Consider the following 18,021-nt stretch of genomic DNA (forward strand, 5'->3'; position numbering starts at 1 on the left):
GCAGTCAGCTGAAGCAGGGAGGATGTAGAATAGGACTAGGTTTCTCAGCACCTCCCAGTTCGCTCTCTTTTAAATCTATATTCTCATGTGCCCCCCTTCCTATTTATGAGTGGATGAAAATACCAGTGCAGTAGTTTTTGCTGTGTTTTAATGTACCCACACTGGTGTTATCCTAGTATTTTTCTGCAAGTAAATCTGGGAGATACTATAAACAGATGCACATCTCTATGCATGCAAGAAACGTGTACTGGAGGGCTCTTGATTGGGTGGAGTTCCTTGGCACCTACCCTAGCATGTTTAGGCACATGCATAGTTTTTGGTGTGTGTTTTGTGCTCTACAACGTGAACCACATGTGCTAACTCCCATGCAGCCATGCAGACACGATTCCTTTGCAAAGCATAAAGCAGACTTTGGAATCGGCTATGCCTCTTCCTTCTGCCTTAATTTTTTTTATGTGATTCCTTGGATCCAGAAGCCCACAGATTCCCTTTTTTGTCCTTTCCAGAGACGAACAGACTTTTGGGAAATTAAAGCTTCTCTGGTTTTCTGGTTGGCACCCACTCTCAGGCCTGTGCTTCATTAGTGCCAGTTTGTCAAAGTAAGGATGGGGGAGCTCACCCTCCAAAACGTTTATAGGCAGCTAAAACCTCTGCCTGGTTGCATGGAACCCATGTGCACAATTCCTTGTAGGCCACCAAAGACCTCTGAAATGCAACATGCCAGCTGAAGACTTTATATGTTGATTAAAAAAAACCCTGCTGCACCCACTCATGCATTGGAACTGACTGCAAAGTCTTTTTTCTTTTTAATTATAATTTCTTCCAAATACAAGGGGGGGGGGAGGAAGATGAGAAAAATGGTTAACCTCCCTTCCTCCCCCCTCCTGCCTCTGATCCATATTGGTTGTCACTGCGTGGGTTGTAATTAAAGACAGACCCCTCAGCTAAGTGACACGGCTGACCTTGACTTTAAGATGCCATTTCGACTGCCCAGGCCAGGATTGGGAGGGCACTGTCTGAGGCGCATAGGGCTGGCTTATTCGAAAAGTTTAAGGGCATGTTGGAAATTTCAAAAGGTTGGTTTGACAGAAGAGGAGGCCGCTCTCCTGCAATTCTTGCCTCCTCAGCCAAATGATAAATGTTCACCCAGTGCTGTCTCTTGTCTCTGATGTGGTTTTGACAGATGTATCTTGATTTTCTTCTGTGGCTTTACATCCCCACATGTCACCCATACAAATGTTCGAGGTGGATTGGCTTTTTGGGCACAGCGGCACAGATCCCTCTCTCTCTCTCTATGTTTAATTAAGGGAAAATGAAGTAAAATAAAAGTAACGGATGCCATTCCCTGTCTTTGTTGTTGTTACTATTATTATTATTATTTTAATGACTGGCAAGATGTCTCTGCATGGAGCATTATGTGTGTGCTGTGTTTTTTTTTTATAAAAAATCCCTCTCAAAGCACCAAATTGAAGTGAAGAGACGTTTGAAGTTAAGACAGACGCAAAGCGGTCCGTTAATTCTGCAGGGCTAATAAGGCCTGTTATTGTCATTAGAATCCAGATGGCAAACAAGACTGCTTTCTTATAGCCTTTAATACTGCTTTTAAAAATATGCAGCCCCTAAAATAGACATAGATCTGATAAGCATAAGGGACAGCCTGAAAGAGTTAGCATAAACTATCACTTGCACTATTGTTTTAATCACCTAAGGGATGTTGTGGCATTAGGAGTTGCTGTGTGTGTGTAAGTCACATGTATTCCTCCCTCCGCAAGATACATACATAAACTGAATAAGGCAGTAATTCATGGGCCAGTTAAATTTGAACCATCCTATTAATGCTAGTTGTTTTGCATCAGAATAAGCGGCCTATGGCTTATTTTCCATGTTAACTGCAGAAACTGATGGTTTCTCTTCATTCTGTCTTCTTTCCTCCCTCTTAAAATGCAGTGGTTTGAATCAGCTTTGTATATACTTATGACACATAGCTTGATATCTCTAGAGATAGTGACTGCAAAATAAAATAACTGCAAAATGTGCTAAGCTTCTTGAAATACTATGTTTTGAAATTTTGTAGTTTTGGGCAGTTGATGTTGCAATTCCGGCATTGTGTGTGTAAGTAGATTTCACAGGTGACAGTAGATTGATACCTTTGGGAGCATTGTGTGTGTTTATATGTGTGTATGAACTAATAAAAAAAGGAGCAAAACCTAAGAAAGATTGCTGAGCTCAGAACTTCTGAACTGTCAAAACTGCAATTTTGTTGGAATTTTGAATTTGGATGGTGTTTTGTTTTGGTGTTGTATGGCTTCCATGCTACACAGCAGTTTCTATCTTTGTCATAAGAAACAGCATTTTCATGGACTGTCTTGTAATTTGATTGGCCTTTCTGAACAAAGGATGTCCCAGAACAAGCAAAGAAATATCCCAAGCAGATAAAATTTAAGCAATGTTTTTCTTTCTGGAGAAGAAAAATTCTTCTTCAGACATAGGTGTTCAGATAAAACATTCATGTGTGTGCGCGCACACACACATTTGTGTATGCACAGACACGTTAATGCAAGTTTAAGATAAGTATTAGTTCAGAATTTCATTTTCCCCTTGATTATATGTCTGAAGAAGGGTTCTGTGTAATTTGAAGGCTCCCATCCAGCATCTTGAAAATTAAATGGACTTGTGCAGCTAGCTCTGTGCTCCATATGACCACCATCCTGCCAAGTTAACAGCAATTTTTAAACTTTTCAGTCGATTTCTGTGTCTTAGTAGCTTGTCATAAAAAACATAGATTCGGTACTCTCCATCTCCACAATTGCTGCTTGCTGTTCCCATATTTTTCTTTTGTTTAGGCACAGACTATAGCTCAGCTTCCTTTATCTGAACTTCAGCAATCTGTATCTGTATTCCACATTCCGTATTGTACTTATTTGCCGAGTGTCCCCTGCGTAACCCCTTGTCAGAGTTGCTCTGCATAAGCAGTGCTCCCATTTATTCAAACTTCTGATTATCTTAGGCTTTGCTTTATCCTCCCAGCCACTCTGATAAATAAGGGTAGTGCTTTTGTGCGTATTAAAAAAACTCAACAACAACCCAAACAAACAGCGAGGATACAGATTGGGCAGGCAACGTGGAGGGGGATGGTGTGGGTGGTAGAAGCAAGACTGCTGCATGGTTATCTTATCTGCAGCATGTAGGTTAAGCCACTGCATCGTGATGTGTGGCACTGCCCGTTATGTCATGTGGTGTCCATGTTCTTAACAGCGGTGCGTCTCTGTGTGTGCATGTGTGAGGTATATGTTAGTGAAGTCGGCGCTGTTCCGGAAGGATTTTCTGGTCTTCTGCTTATTGCAGTCGTGCAAATTTACCAAATATAGAGTAGCCCTTCTGTGAAGTAAGGCAGTATTTATGTATCGGACTTCTCTGTTTAAAAGACAAAATGCAGTGTCTGTCAGGCAAGAATGAAGAAAGAGTGGGATATCCAAGAAAGTCTTGCTCTTTGGTTAGGGGTACCAGATAGGTTGTTTGGTTCACAATGTTACACAAAAAGGGAATAAGAGAGAGAGAGAGATGGCTTTTGTTCAGTGCATTGATACTTCTCTGGACAAACTGTGCCCCTGGAGAATAGTCCAGTGAGTAACTTGCTTAGATAGATAAAGCATCCAGGATTATTTCCCTGCCCAAGGTCTGAAGGGCTGTATTTTGTGTTGTCAGTAGTCAATGTATCGTTTTCCGCAAAGCAAAATGCCCTGTGCTCTTTTTGTTTGTCCTCTCGCAGGAACTGGTGATGGGTGACTGGCACGCTTATTTTAAAGATATTTCATTGAGACTAGAGAGACAGTCAGAGGTGTGCCCACATCATAAAAGTGAGTTCAGAGCTCAGAGACCCGAGAAAGAGATTTGATATAGGTTCCCTTGGTTTTGAATCACAGCTTCAGCACCAGAGAGGTCGTAATTATCCTTTACATTTTGTGTAGTTCAGATTGTAAGATGTTTTCGGCTGTCTTCTCTAAAAAGAGCTTGCAGAGCTAATTTCTAACACCTCAGGATAAGCAAAATTATGCAAGTATGGCTGAGGTTTGGTTGAAAGCCAGAGGGATTGATCTTGATGCTCTAAAGGCAAGATCCTATCTCTTACTCTGCTAATGCAGAATTACTACCATTTCCTTAATTTCCCCTCCCCTCATAACTGTGCATCGAAAGGGTAAAATACTGATCTTTAAACATGACGCTTTTAAAAAAACATATTGGTTTTTATGCATCTTTAGGGTCCCCCCCCCCCCCCCGAAAGCAGAACTTTAAGTAACACAAAGAAAATCTCATTGGGTCCAGAGTTTCTAAATACTATCTTTTTCTTTCTGCTTGAGGGTAGCTGCCTTGGATCCCATTCTGAGAGAATGGTGGGATATAAATGCAATTAATAAGATAATAAATAAATAAGAAAGAAAGATTTGGCTATAGGAAAGGGACTGTTCACTGTCTCTCCAGACAAATGAATAGGGCGGGACACTCAATAAAGGCCATAAAATAGGGCACCCACTGCATGGTTTCACATCGTGGTATGCAATTTTACAGCAGCTAGTGTGATGTTGGTGAGTCTGACCTGAGAATACAGTGAATTGGTTAAAGGTAGATGCCACTAGGGCTTGCAATCTCTGGTAGAATTAATTGGAAGATGAAGGAGTCAGGTTTTGACTGAACCATGCTAGTGATGGAGCGGTTATTTTATTTCTTAAGGGCCCACTTATTTCTTTTTGAGGTAGTTCTAGTTCTCTAGTCAAGAATGAGAGAAAGAGAGAGAGAACATGAGACAAAATTAAATACTGTTTTCTTTTTCTTTTTTCTTTTTACACCAAGAGGCAGGGATGTGATTTCCCCCCAAATAGATCTGAATGGAAGTTGTCCTGCCAATCCTGCAGTCCCACCCAAAAAATAAAATAAAAGGGGGGGGGGGCATGGGAGAAAAGGGGGGAATAAAAACTCCTCTTTAGTGGTGTTGGGAAAATAGAAATATATTTCAATTAAATTGATGACTACATCAATTAATTCAGATTAATAATTTGTCAAATATTTTTCCAATTGCTTGACATTTTAGTTACGATTACTTATGTAAGACAGACAGGATAGATGTCTTACAGCCTTAGCAGTTTAAATTTTGACGGTGAGTCAACTGAAGAAAGAAAAGCAGTATTGATGGTAATGTAAAGGGTAAATGGGAACAACTGCAGTCACATATATCTTGGCTTCATGTTGGTTAAAGACTTGGATGAGGATTTCAGGATCCTGACTTTTGCTGGAAAATTCTTTGTTGTAAAAGAGGCTGTTGCTGCTTATCTCTTACCTAGTATGTTGTGCAAAAATAAGCTGTGAGTGAAATCTCACAGGTAATGGTAGATGATAGCTCCCATAATCAGTGGAAATCCATTCCACCGGATTAGAGGAAAAGGGAACCCACTAAAAGGAAAGAGAATCCATTCCTTGGCTAGATCCATTCTCATTAGAGCATGGTGGTTGGTGGGCCCAGCATCACGAGATGGTAAATCTCTTTGGACATTAATCTGAATTTTTAAAAAAGCTATCCAGGTTGCTGACCCTTGCTCACAGTTTGATAGCTTACTTGAAGTTTGGACTAGAACCCAGAGTGAATTCACCACCACATTGATATAGGACCCTCTTAAAAAAAAGTAAATCACCTGTGGAGTCAGTACTCTTTCTCTCAAGCAGTCCCCTCATATCCCCTCTCCAAAGTCTTCAGATTTGGAGGTGTGCTGGGGTAAATAGAGGGTTAGAGAGTGTGGGGAAGTTTAATTTCTTACAGGGAAGTTAATCATTTATTGTTTGATTTTGCCCTGTATGATTTTATTTTGGTTATCTCTGGATAGTCCTGGAGATACCTATTTTTGGAGATGGAAGACAGAGATAACATCTCACCCAGGGATTCCTGTTGGCTCTTTGCTGTGGTAGGATTGGAATACAGGTCTCTTAAGCCCTGCCACTACACACAGCTGATGTTTTATGAGTGCCTTTGTGGTTTGGTTAATAAACCTTTGCCCTGATAAAGTGTGCTGTGCTTGGGTGTGGGAGCATACTGTCTCTCCCTTCCCCATTGCAATAGTTTCCCTGGTCTCTTAATAAACAAAGTTGATCTCTGTGTTTATTTCTCTACACATTGCTGTCCCTCCCCTTTTTGGGGTGGGTGGGAAACAGAGCAAGTTGCATTTTTAGTTCAGGACAAAGAATAAAAACACACAGCAGAGACAGCTGAAGTGGCATACCTTATACACCGCTATGTGCAGCATAATGAAAGTAAGTAGAGAATATGCAGAGGTGTCCAGTGAAGCTGATAGTTTGTAGATTTAAAAGAGACACAAGAACGTTCTGTGCTGTATATAACTGACTGCTACAAGTTGGCGTTGTGTCTTCGATAGCTTTCAGCAGAGAGCAAACAAATCCATGGAGGAGAGGTTTCCCAGGTTATACAAAGCCACATGCCACTGAACATCAGTTGCTAATGACAGAGGGGATTGGTAGTTTTCATGTCCTGCCTCCGTGATCTTGAAGACATTGCTGGCCCTTTCACACTACACCATTATAGCAGTGTGATTCCACTTTAACTACCAAGGCTACATGATCCTGGAGTTTGTAGCTTGATGAGATACTAGAGCTTTCTAGCAGAGAAGTCTAAACGATACTCTCTAAACTGTAAATCCCAGGATTTCATAGGATGTAGCATCATGATAGTTAAAGCAGATGAAGAATCATGCCAGTTAAAGTGGAATCATAGCACTATAATTGTGTAGTGTGAAAAGGCCCCTTGTGGGGGAACTGTTCACAAAATCTCTGGATATGGCCCTGGAATACAAATGTACCAGGTTAGTCTTCCTTATCTGTTTGGGACCAGAAGTGTTTTGGATTTCATATTTTTTCTTATTTTGGAATATATATATATATATATATATATATATATAGGTATCTTGGAGAGGGGCCCCAGGTCCAAACATGAATTTCATTCATATTTTGTATACACTTTATACACATACCCAGAAGGTAATTTTATACATAATATTTTTAACAATTTTGTGCATGAAACAAAGTTTGTTTACACTGAACCATCAGAAAGCAAAGGTGTCATGGTTGAAATGAAACCTGCCAATGGCGTACATTCAGCAAAATACATATAAAACAATAGATAATAATGCAAAATAGAATTAGATAAAAATAAGCAGGTTTTGCAGATTTCGTAATTCTGGATAAGGTATACCCACCTGTGTAAATATTCTCAAGGTTTAAGCATAGGTCTGATGGTGTTTCATAGTTTATTCTAGATTGCTCGAGAAGGTGAGAGTATGCAAAGAAATACCTCCTCCACCAAACGGATGATGGTGGGGAGACCCACTTTCTCAATTTCATCAGCTACATTTGGTGAAGTTCTTGTGGTTGTTCATTTTACCATGATAATTAAGTGGTTCTTTTTCATTTCTGTTACTCTCGTTTTTTTCCCCTTTGCCGTTGCAATTTCACTTGAATCCGAGACAATTTTTTGACACACCAAAGGAATAACTGGAGTGACAATTATGGATCACTCATCATTTCTACTTCTAGAATTGCAAAGAAAATTAGCATTCTGTCTCACAGTCTAAACAGAGTCACAGCAACTGGGAGGAGTGTTCAAGAAATGTGTGTGTGTGTAAGTGTGTGTTTAAAAACACTCCTGTGGAAGAGCTGTGGGGAAGAAAAAAGAACAGCTGACTGTGACATTTAGAAGATGTGCAGAAAAGATGTGCAGAGGAGTGTGTGTTTGTCTCTATGTATTGGGGGACACCTAGTATTTTAAATAGCTGCTGAGGGACAAAAGGTGGAGGGGAGGAAGAAAACTCTGTAATAATATACGAACAAGTCCACTTTAGAAGTCTGCAGTAAGACATTTATTGTCCTGTTTCATACTAAACATGGATATTCATTGAGCCATTTTCTAGTCAATAAGCTTGTGTATTACAATAAAAGGCTATCTTCCTAGGATAAATAATGCTTAGGGTTCACTGCTTTGAAATAGAAGGAACAAGCTAGTGAGTCACTCATGTACCATTGGATGATACATCTTTAACTCTTTAGTTTGTCACTCTTGCTGTAGGTAGAGGAACGTTAAAGCTGTCATTTGATGGGAATTTTTATGAGCCCACATTGCAGAAAGAATAAATCCTCTCTCTTGCAGCTTCCCCATCCCTCCCTGAAGATTGTGTTCATTAGCATCTAAGCATATGGACTAACATGTCCATAGGCTCTGGAGTGACACAGAATTTTTAGTTCATTTTGCTCTGTTGCAGTGGGTGAAAACTGAGTTGAAAAGAATTAATAGCATCTGTGTGCGTGCGCGTTCGTCTGTAAGGCATCTTTTTAATCCAGGCTTCCCAGTCCCTGACTAACAATTTGATGATACGGGGGGGAGAGGGGTGGCAAGCAGTTTTGGCTCTGACTATCCTGAAAAAAATAGGATAATCCAGTTAATACCCAAAACTGATACCATGCCCTGCTGTGTTGTTGGTTTTTTCTGTATTGGGCTGATGCAAAACCAAATAGAGGTGATGCAGGCAGGTAGATTTTATGTATTTCATTTATTTCCAGGATTTATATTCCGCCTTTCTCAACAATGGGATTCAAGGCGGGTGAAATGCATGGTGAAACGCATAATGAAACACATGGGCAAGGAAGGAGACAAACAGTTAAGAGTCCGTACATTATGTAAATGTGAATGTTGTATAGTAGAATATGTGTATGAAATTTTAGATGCTGTGGTGCTGTAGTTGTACCACAATTTAGATTGTGACAGATATGCATGTGTGTGTATACAAGGTTTAAAATATGTGTGCATCTTATAGAAGCCATTGAAGGGAGTCTCTTTAAATCGCAGCCTATATTTCCTGTAATATAGTTTACTCTACAAATGTCTGTATCATAATCTGTTGGAAAATTAACCCAGTGTGATCTCAAATTTCTGCACTTAAAACAGATAGAAAATAAGGTGCTCCCCTGCTTTTCTTTGCCTTCCTGCATAATAAATGGACTGGGATACAAACTAGCCCAGTTGCCTTTCTAATTCCATAGTCTAAATCCGTAGCTTTTTATTTAAAAAAATATTGCAGTGGATTGGGATTTAAAATTCTAGATTTTGGAATAAAACACTATGTCGATATGCAAGTGGAAATCAATCCTAATGACCCCAAACCTTAACAGAGTTTATTTAATTCAGAGAAGCACAGAAGTTCATTGGAGGATGAGTAAGACTCTCAGAAACTGGAAAATTTGGCAGGGATTCTCCCAGAGGTTTCTCCTTAAGAGGGATACTTCCTGGATCATGCATGTGAGCTTTATTTGTAAATAAGATACAGGAAAGGTTGCAAACTGGAAGGCTGGCTGGTTTTATTTTTATTTTTTTTACCAACGCACAATGTCAGAGCCATGCTTTCCAAGACAAATTGTAAATAGAACCGTCACAACGCTTGCCCGAACTACAGGAGTGCCTTTCTTTCTGCTACTGGACTGATGTCAGAAGATTTTGGAAAGCTTAATTAAACCCAGAGGCCTGCTTGGATGTGAAATGCGCTTGTGACAACTAACAAAAAGAAACATCGCTGTGTTGCAGCTGATCCCAAAGTTTCTGTGCTTTTATTTTTTTAATAATAATAATAATAATAATAATAATAATATAAAATGGCATTTCATTCTTGTGGCTACCCAGGTGGCATACGAATAGGATGGTCTGACATTCTTCTGGTATTGCACAGGAAGTGTTTGTGGGTGGCTCCTATGAGATGCATGCACAATGCTATTTGGCATGTGTGCACATCTTCACATTTCATGTCTCAAGTTGTCGTTTTGGAGGAATGCCCATGATGTCCATGTCTAAAATGCCCATCTTTTGTATGTGGGAGGGATTGAGCTAGTTTTTCTGCTCTTTCAGCTTCAGATGATGGATATGAAAAGGAGCTGTTACTTGAAACACAAATGACCACCCCATCCCTGCAGAATGAAAACAACAGCATGCAGGGGAGTTTCCTTCTGAGTGGGGATGGATATTTCAAAAGCCGCCACTGATTAGGCTGCAGTTCTTTGAATTAACCCAATTTCTTGTGTTTTGCTAGCTATATCATTTAGTTATAGGGGATTATCAATGCTTTCTTTCTGCCTTTTCCTTCCTTCTGCTTGCAAACATGTGGCATTTTATTGAGGCACACCCCATGAGTTGAAAAAGACTTGGAAGCAAGTGTCTGTGTGCGCATATGCATGTGTTGTATGTTTGTGTGTGTATGTGTGTTTGGTTGATTGAATAGCAGGGATGCACAGGGACATATTGCAAGCTGGAAAATAATTTAATAAATGCCAGGTCTTGTGTGGCTGGACTTGCTTAGACAATAAAAAAGATTGATTTATTGGGGCTCAGCAGGGACGTCAGAGGAGGGGAAGTTGAATGTGTTGCATGTCTGCGTTTTGGAAAAGGTGGAGAGGATTAGGGTGCCAAGGAGAAAAAAAATATTTTGGATCAAAATGAAGAGGAAGGAAATCATTCTTTTGTGGAGTTTCCCTTGAAATTATTTAACAGGCAGAAAGTATTTCAGCTGTGTAAAATACCAGAAAACCACATTCATTGTGTGCTGTCTTTCAGACCAAAATGAGACATGATAATTTCAGACAGTGTGTGTGAAATATGCATGTGTTTGTCACTTAGAATATGTGGAGACCTTTGGACAGAATTCACTCACAGACCTCATTTAGTTTTATACGGCATTGTACAGTAAAAAGAAACTCAGCCCCGGCAAAGCTGATCTGGGTAAAAATATAAAATAGCAATCTGGCAAATTGCAATTTTTAAAATAAAGTATAAGGTTTAATTTTTGGTGACTTTTTCTGACTGCCTTGCTTTGTGAAAGACTGTTAGGTGGGCACATATGCTTTGATGCTGGAATGTGGAGAGTATTTTACACTCCACACAGTACAGAGAAATAAACCCAGGTTTTCTGTCATGTATGCAGCCATAATTTCCTTGATGACCGTACCTGTATATTAATGCATTTTTAAATAGTTGCTCATTGCGTTGGCAGTTAAATTTTTAGGTGTGTGAAAAAATTTGTAATTACATCTAAAAAAGTAATGTATGAAGAGATTCTTCCAGGTTTGTTATTTGTTCTCTGTAAAAATTTGTATTTGTATTATACATAATATGTAATCATATACATAATATGTAATCATATTAATGTAATATGACCATCAAATCATATATAATATGGCCATCAAATTAAGCTTTTTCCTTTGCTCAAACCATTGTAGATCTGGAATATTTTGCATAATACCAGTGAGTTTGAGTTCAGCCACGTTTAATTTCACTTCTTTGTTTACTTCTTCATCATTTTCTGTTGTGTTAAATCTTCTTCCATTTTTTTTTTTTTTGCTTTCCCCTTAAGGCCTGTTCATCTGAACACCTATAAAACTTCTAAACTTTATAGGGCAGGTGGGAAATAATTCAATTGCATTTTGTAAGGTGGTTGTTTAGGTGGGAGCCGTGGACAATTGGTTTTTCACAAAACCACAGCCATCTCTAATCATAAATTAATTACACTGTGCTTATAGACTGCACATAGTGGAAAAACCATCATAGCCAGGAATGTCTCTCTGTGTGTTCTGCAGTCCCAACCAATCACAAAAAATAGGTGTTGTGAATGCAGTTTGGCATCCTTTTCATTTTACTAAGAGCAAAAATAAAATAGTTGCCAACCCTTCAGGTTGTGGGGCAAAAAACCACAGGTATATTCCTGGTGAAATCTCAGAAGCAGGGCTCTTGGAAGGGGTTTGGTGTGAACAAGATTTCCAGTGATCAGATTTTAATTCCCATTATCATTCCTTATAAATGAAAAACAAAGACTTTGCACCAAATCCAACATTTTTGTATAAGCTGTGTACTGTCCAGTTTTTATGAGGGCAAAATGTTGGCTTGTCAGTTGAATAACATTGTTAGCTCTACATATGTATATTGTCAGTGAGGAATGGAATGTGTATGGGAAATACCTTCGTTTTGCCACTTAGGACACCAGTTTTGAATGTGCATTTCAGGACACAAATAAGAGAGCTAACATTTGCTAAAATGAGTACCCAGATTATTGGGGTCAATTAGCTTACAGTTATAAACCGCTTAGACACTGCTAGTTTGGTATGAAGCAGTATATAAATGAAGCTGTTTGTTTATTGTTGAGCTATGTGAGCATATGGAATAGCAATAACAAGCACATTTCTCTACTGCTTATCAGTGAACTAACATTCCCTCCTAAGCTGTTTACAACATGTAAGCCAATTGCCCCCAACAAGATGGGTGAATATTTTGGGTTTGCTGGTTCTGGGCGGAGCTGTTGATAACAGGGTGACCTGGAGGTCTCTCATTCATAAGAAACCAACTTATTAAGAACATGAAACTATTAATGCTTATTTTCTTGAGAACAAAATTTAAGAAAGACAGCTGATACCTGTTCCTGTGTCCATCATAACTAAACAGCTGGGTATGCCAAGGAAAGCCTGGCCCTAAGACATTTTGTTGTCTGAATGGAAGGACATGATGGTGCCTCCCTTGTACAAAGGCTGAGCAGATGGTGCTTCCTTGAGGGTGTGTGGTCACATCACATTGTACTTTCTGATCTGTGTTCTATCTGCTCTATGCTGCTTAGCATTTGCCACCAGAGGCTATTTCCTCAATGTTGTGGCTAGCCTGTTGTTATTGTTGTTAACTGCCCTTGAGTTGGCCCCGATCCATGGTGACCCTATGAATGAGACATCTCCAGGATCCCGTATCTTCCAGTGCAGTGCGTAGGTCTTGCAAATCCAGGCCCATGACCTCCTTGACTGAGTCTATCCATCTGTTCTTCCTCTCTTTCTACTGCCTTCTGCCTTTCTTAGCATTATCGTCTCTTCTAATGAGTCATGCCTTCTCATGATGTCGCCAATGTACAACAGCTTCAATTTGATCATTTTGGCTTCCAGGGAGAGATCAGGCCTGATTTATTCCAGGAACCATTTGTTTGTCTTTTTGGCTGTCCACGGTATCCTCGGCACTCTTCTTCAGCACCACATTTCAAATGAGTTAATTTTCTTCTTATCAAGCCTACCAGGTCCTATTTTGCAATCTTTTCTTCCACTGAACTTTGTATTGTCTTCTCTTAGGACTCATTCTGTCTTCTTTCACATTTCCTTATTATTAATTTCCTCCTCAGAAAACTGCACCTGACCCCTGTAAAGACAAATCTCCTGCAGAGCAAACACCTGGGGCAAATGTTCTCTCTGTCCAGTGGACGATTCAGTCTTGTGATAGGAAGTCATTACATGTGGATGTGATATATTCCTACTTTTGTGGCTGTTCTCACATTGGTTATATACAGAACAAAATGGTCCTCTGTATGAACAGAAGCTCCAGTCTTGCTGCTTTCAGAAATCAAAGTGATGAAGCTTTTGTTGATCATGTCCCTGAAGGTGAAATATGGTTCCTCCCAAATAAACATTAAGTGCTTGTAAAATATAATGTGGTTTTTTTAAAATCCCAAAAGTCTTTTAATGATGAATGTGACCAAAAGCATCTTGCTGTAAATTTTCTCTTATGGTTTTGGGTCCAGATTCGGTCATGCTTGGAGTAGACTCATTCAAATCACAGGGGTGAGTTTATTCCATTATAATAGCTTTATACTAAGTGTGACAAAGGTCTAAATACTCTAAAGACACCAGATCCTGTCTGGTCTTGGAAGCTGGGTCAGTTCTGCTTAGTACTTGGATGAGAGGCCACCAAGAAATACACTAGGTGCTGTATTTCAGAGGAAGGAACTGTATTCTTTGCCTAAGAAACTATGAAATTCATGGGGTTTCCTAAGTTGACAGGTAAGTTGAAGGCACATGTACCCATAAGTGTGACAAAATCTGTATCCAAACCTTTGAGTGTTCCCTTCAAATTTCATACTTCCAGACTGTTAGGTTCAGCTGCTTTCTTTTGCAATGCACAATTATAGTTTTTTGTGGGTTTTTCGGGCTATGTGGCCATGTTCTAGAAGAGTTTATTCCTGATGTTTTGCCTGCATCTATGGCTGGCATCTTCAGAGAATAATGAATGACTTCTCTGAAGATGCCAGCCACAAACGCAGGTGATACATCAGGAATAAACTCTTCCAGAACATAGCCACATAGCCCAAAAAACCCACAAGAAACTACGGATGCCGGCCATGAAAGCCTTCAACTTATCTATTATAACAGCTTGATACCACTTCAGCTGCTATGGCTACATTCTATGGAATCCTGGGATTTATTGTTGGAGCCAGCATGGTGTAGTGGTTTGAGTGTTGGGCTATGACTCAGGGGACCAGGGTTTGATTCTTCGCTCAGCCGTAAAACCCACTCGGTGAACTTGAGCAAGTCACAAGCTCTCAGCTTCAGAGGGAGGCAAAGGCATACCCCCTACGAACAAATCTGGCAAAGAAAGTCCTGTGACAGAATTGTCTTAGGGTTGCCATAATTGGAAATGACTTGAAGGCGCACAACAACAACAAACAAAGCAGTAGAACTCTCTAGTGAAGAATTGTCAATTGAAACCCCAAATCCCAGGGTTTGTGGTATGAAACTACTACAGCTAAATAGTCTGAAAGTGCTACAGTTGTGTAGTATGGCAGCCTGTGTGCCAAAATGGGAATAGAAATGTCAAATCTTTGACAGAGCCAAAGGGTGGGGAGTATTTTTGCACTGAAAGTGCCCATCTTAATTGAGGAAAAATAAACCCTCTTTTCCCTGTGCCAGCCCTTTCTTGATTTTTTTTTTTTTGGATTAGGATATTTTCCCCTATCATTTCCCAGCCGTTTTAGTATGCAAACATGTTCCTAATGAGGTGTTGCCATAGTTTGCTAGACAGCCTTGCGCTGTTGCGCTCCTCCTGCATTTTAAAAACTTATTTCAGGGAGATGTGTTTTGCTGCTCTTTGTGGGGTGAGCCACCCCATTGCCAGCCCCTCAGCACATTCTTCATTCCGAGGTGATGTTGACTCGGGTTGGTGAGGGCAAGGATAGAGCGATGCACGCCTTCGCGTGTGCGTCTGTTTGTGTGGCGGTGAGGTTAGTCCCGATCCCTGCGGGGAATATGTGTTCTTCATTTGCCTTTACAATCGGAGCACCTCGGAGTGGCTTTCGGGTATGAGCTCAGATGGGCGCATGTAAATATCCTGTCAGATGCAACCCAAGGAATATTAATGTCTCTCCACCACCACACTATAATAAAGCTGTACACAGTGCACTTAATATGGAGGCAGTCTGGGGAATTGTAGGAGACTTTGGTAGCCTAGAGAGAATGACAGCAGTGGAGGGAAAAAAATTGTTCAGCATGCCAAATTTTTCACAGGGTTGTTTTCTTCTTCTGTGATGTGAGGGTAAAATGAAAATGCCTATTTAATTTTACATATCAATGTGGATTTTTCTTCCCTTCATCCCCCTCATCTTTTAACATATGGATGTAAAGATTTACAGAGATAGTACGAGGATGGCGTGATGAGAAATATCTTCCTGTTACATGGTGAAATCTATCATTTGTCCAAGAATTCCCTCAGATTAATTCTTAAAAACGGACAACCCCTTCCTCTGTCTGAAACAAAGGAAAACTCAGTCAACATATGTTACATTCTGCGATTCCTTTGCCCCCACTCCACCCCTTGAAACCAACTAGCCTTTACATTCAGAGTTGGTTCCTGGGCAATTTCTGTTTTCGTTTGCAACAAAGCTCCATTACAAAGCATCATTTTTCACTTTTAGAGGGGCTGCTGGTAATCTCCCCCGCTTTGTAAAAAATAAATAAATAAAATAAATGCATTTGTTTCACGTAATCAACAGCTGTCAGAACCAGTTGGAATAAATTGAGTGAAATGTACAAAGAAGGGGATGAAAATGCATGCGCTCTCCCCTTGTTTTCCAACAATTATATACATTTCTTAATGCTAGAAACAAATGAGGTATCAGTGAGATGTTGAATTAGAAGTTTTCAAACTGTGCATATAGAGATGTCTTGTTCTCTTCCCTAGAGAGCAAAACTGGGTAATCTGATGCAATCCTTTTCGGCAGCTTTACCTGTATAGGTTGCTCTTAAAACAAATACACTTTCCCATACTGAATGATTCCTCATAACTCAGATTTGGATAGGGCTGTGTGTGTGTGTGTGTGTGTGTGTGTGTGTGTGTGTGTGTGTGTGTTTATCCCTTGACTATGCAGATCAAATACCGTTTGTCAGCCGCCATAACAAAATAGCGGCTTTGGCATCAAGAAAGCAATTGGATTTTAATCTTCCTGTGCGATAACTGATGAGGAGAATCTTCTTTAAGCATATGCTGGCGCTTCTGGAGATAGGCATCGTCAGCATGTTATTTTGCTACAACTCGACATCGCTCCTAGAATTCACCCTGGAATTGTTGAACGTTGGAGATGATGATGAAGGGATACCTAGGGAGAGTTGGTCAGTTAAAAACAATTAGCTCTTGTTTACTTGCTCTCTGTTCTTTTAATGCCAGTGCTGAATGGTTACACTGGCAATTTTATCTTCGAGTTCAGAAGGAATGAATAGGTACCCACAGATACATGTATACATGCATATTTACACACTCTTTTTCTGTTCGTTGTTGTTAATTGCCATCAGGTTGGCTTCGATTTATGATGACCCTACGAATGCAAGACCTCCAAGCCACTTGGTCACCCGCAGCCCTGCTCCTGAAAACACTTCACCGTATATAAAAACCCAATTCAAAAGCTCACTTAAACTAGAGCTTTTTTATTCCACAACCAAGAATTATTTTGTAAGGACAAAAACGACAGCAAGAGAAACTAAAAAATAAAGGTCTCCCAGTAGCATTCTGGGCTGTATTATGAGAAACAGAAGTTCTTGACTTATTGTTTGCCCCAGAGTTTGAATTTTGGGTTGATACCTGCAACTGGGTTTAATTAGCGAGGCAAAATGCAATTAGTACTGCAAGCTTTAATTGATGAATCGATGTGATTAATCAATGAAAGCTTTAATCACAGGTTAAAATTCCCTCCAGCTAATCAGTATGGGCTAAGAAAAAGTTGTGGGGCTTTTAGTCTGTTTCTTCGTGGCCCAGACTGAAGAACGAGGCCTCTTCCATGTCATATTTAATTAAAAAGAAGCTTTAATTGTGGTTTCTCCCATCCTTCCCTATTTGTATCCCAGGTTAGCCAATGGCAGGGTTGGCCTGTGGTTTGAGCAGTGTGGTGGCATGCATCCTGAAATTACAGGATGATACCCCTTCTTGCTTGGTCCATCAGTTCCTCTTTTATTTTTCATTTACTTTGAAATCTCTATAGTTTTCCTCTTACTAGTAAGAATTATGGTCAGTCCAGTTGCTAATCTCAACCAGAGTGGACCTATTGCATCAATTACCAAATGGTAAGTCAACCCTTTTACAAATCCTATTGATTAAAGGTGTTTATTCTAACTGTTTACACTAGCTTTTAGATTTAGGCCACATGAATATTACTTATACCAAAAGGATTATTTTTTTAAACTCAGCATCAAATGCTAATGGACCTTGAACGTGATAATTTTAAAAATCCGTTTTGGCTCTGATGGATTATGTATGGCTTCGATACCCCACACCCCAATAAGGATGAAAGATAGACTTTCACCTGATAGGGAATATCAGCTTTCTCATATATATGTATATGTAAATGTAAATGTAAAAATAATACAGTGATTTAAAAGGGAAGATTTTTTAAAAAAATACAGGCAAGTCAGACAGTTTTCATACCTCTTTTAATTGGTTGCCACCCCTAAACTGGCTGTTTATGGAGATAGTGGTATTTGCTCTGCTCTAAAATGCTGACTATTGGCCCATTGATATTTCACATATTGAGCATTTCATTTATTAAACCACTGTTTAGATTGCTGCAGCCCATTTAATTCTTGTGAATTCTTGCAGGGACTGCTGGAATAGGCAGACTGTGGTCTGATCTCTTAAAGTAAGTG

At 39.7% G+C, this 18,021-nt stretch overlaps 1 protein-coding gene across 5 annotated transcripts in view; it reads left to right on the forward strand.

Moving 5' to 3' along the window:
* The window catches only part of BCL11A (BCL11 transcription factor A), a 235,537-nt gene that overhangs the window by 9,138 nt on the left and 208,378 nt on the right, over nt 1-18,021 (forward strand). The gene's annotated exons all lie outside the window — the stretch shown is intronic.

This window comes from Sceloporus occidentalis, unplaced genomic scaffold, assembly GCF_023333645.1.
Source record: "Sceloporus occidentalis isolate IW3139 unplaced genomic scaffold, rSceOcc1.0.p SCAF_6, whole genome shotgun sequence".
In the NCBI taxonomy this organism is placed as follows: domain Eukaryota; kingdom Metazoa; phylum Chordata; class Lepidosauria; order Squamata; family Phrynosomatidae; genus Sceloporus; species Sceloporus occidentalis.